Source organism: Sardina pilchardus, chromosome 23 (genome assembly GCF_963854185.1).
Source record: "Sardina pilchardus chromosome 23, fSarPil1.1, whole genome shotgun sequence".
Classification (NCBI taxonomy): Eukaryota; Metazoa; Chordata; class Actinopteri; order Clupeiformes; family Clupeidae; genus Sardina; species Sardina pilchardus.
In genome coordinates, this window is record NC_085016.1 from 21,977,830 (window position 1) to 21,980,329 (window position 2,500).

Here is a 2,500-nt window from a genome sequence, read left to right on the forward strand (position 1 = left end):
AACTGCTAACTACCAGGACTGTATCTCCGTATAGGAATATCTGATGATCACCCTACTGTATATAATAGGCAAGCTAAACAGTCAATTAGAGCAACTCTTTTCCCAACACACATGTTGAATTGGCCATGAACTAGTCGATGGCGACCCGTCGGTGTTGGAGGAGCTGCGTCCACTAATTGGAGCTACGGATGCTCATCGACGTCATCAGGCGTCCGATCGCCAGCCTGGTCTGTGGTCCCCATTAGACCAAGATTCTCATCGTGTTACAGCTGATTGGAATGGATGTCTCGGCATGTGTGTGTGTGTGTGTGTGTGTGTGTGAGAGAGAGAGAGTGTGTGTGTGTGTGTGTTTGAGTCTGTGTGTGTGTCTGTGTATGTGTGTGTGTGTGTGTGTGTGTGTGTGTGTAAGGAAAAGTGTGGATGTGTGGAGTGTGGTTGACAACGAGGAAATGAACAGAGAAGGAGACAGAAGTAAAAGCCACAGACTGGAACGAGAGAGAACAAGACAAAGGAAGGAGAGAAAAAGGAGAGGAAAGTTAAGGACCAAATAAGGTGGAAGAAGAGAGACAGAGAAAAAAACAACGAAAAAAAGAGTTAAGAGTAGGGCTTTAAAAAGTAGCCCTTCTCCCTTTCCCTCTCTAATTCCGAGGGAAAAATCCAAAGAAAGTCGGGTCTTACTTGTGATGCAGAGTCGCCTCTCTCTCACGCTCGGCAAGTCGACCCTGACTCTCGAGCGCGGAGCATCCGTCTTCGCCCGCCAGCCAGACTTTGCTCCGGCGACCGGACCAGCGGAGCGCCGCTGGGTCGCCATGGGAACGCTGCTGTCGCGGCGACAGATTGAGGGGTCGGTCCTGATCTGCAGGGGCTTTATCTTTGAAAACCCATATGAAGTGTTTGTTGTTTTTATTATTGTTGTTTTTGTTGATTTTGTTTGGGCTGCAGACCTGTGGTGCTGCCAGAGTCTGTGTTGACTGAGGAGGGCGGTGTGGGCCAGGGCCTCTACGAGAAGGCCTGCAGGCACTGAGTGTGGCTATGGTTGTGATGCTGTTGCCTGCTAGCCCAGGCTGAAGCACGGTCATGGTTTCACTTTCTCAGATCTGTCAGTGGCTGCGGTTGTATAATCCTGTAGAAATCCCCCTCGCCTGGGCTAATGCTCACAGATCATTTAGCCTGGACTCAAGCTGCCCTGGCCTCCCAGCCTCACAGGGTCAGTGAGCGCCATGTGCTGTGGGCTGCAACAACATGGCCCTCATCATCATCTGTAATGTCGTTCATTAAATTGAATTTTTACTTTCTTACTGTCATCAACATCAGTATCATCCACACTATTGAAACTATTATACGACCACCGCTATCATCATCATTATCATCATCATCATCATCGTCATCATTGTAATCATTGTAATCATTGCTACCATGTATTCACGACAATTTTCATTGCAACCACTTCCATTGCCATCGTCTGTAATAGACCCTTCACCTCCCGCGCTAATACAATCAGCACCACCATCATCAGCGAAATGAGCAAATCCATCCTCCTCTGCCCTATTAAAGAAATGGTCAGCGATGATTTGATGTTATGAAGAGGTGTTGTGGCCTTCCTGTACATGGGCCAGAGAGTTCTCCCTTAAGTAGAGTTCAGACCAAAGACTCCCAACGAGACGTGACAAGCTGCGATGTTCTAAAACCTTGCAACTGCGACTGAACATGTTAAATGCTCTGCGATGGCTTGCAACTACGTGCAACATACTGTATAATTCACACCGCTGCAATTCGGTCTCATCGCGTCAGGAATCTTTGGTGTGAATTGGGCTTCATGGGCTTTGGTTTAGATAGAATAACTGAGAACTTAGATGACAGAGGTCATTCAATGTGCTTCACATTAAAACTAGAAATGCAATTCCAAGGAATTACCAGTGCATGAAAATGCAAAAATAAATTATAGATAGATAATGTAGATATGGCTACTAAGGTGTAGCTAGGGTAAACATGGTGGTTGCATAGTTTAAAGAGAGTTGATAGTGTTTAGGTAGACATTTTAAAGCTTAAACATTCCTGTTCTAACTTAACTAATGATTTCTAACAGGTATTCTAAAATGTTAACTATGCTAACAATGATAACCAGGTTGATTGGTTTACTTGGCTAATGATTTCTAGCAGTAATGCTAAAAATGCTAACAATGCTAACAATGCTAACCACGTTGATTAGCTAACTTAGCTAATCAGTTTTAGCAGTTATGCTAAAAATGCTAACAATGCTAACTGTGCTAACAATGCTAACCAGGTTGATTTGCTAACTTAGCTAATCATTTTTAGCAGTTATGCTAAAAATGCTAACTATGCTAACAATGTTAACTATGCTAACCATGCTAACTAGCTAACTTGGTACTGAGGACTTTTATTTTGAAGCATTTGTTGATGGGGTATCCATGGCTGCCACTATCAGGAATAAAGAAGTTACTGTAGTAAAATCAGGTTGGTTGCTATGGAAACGGTCATA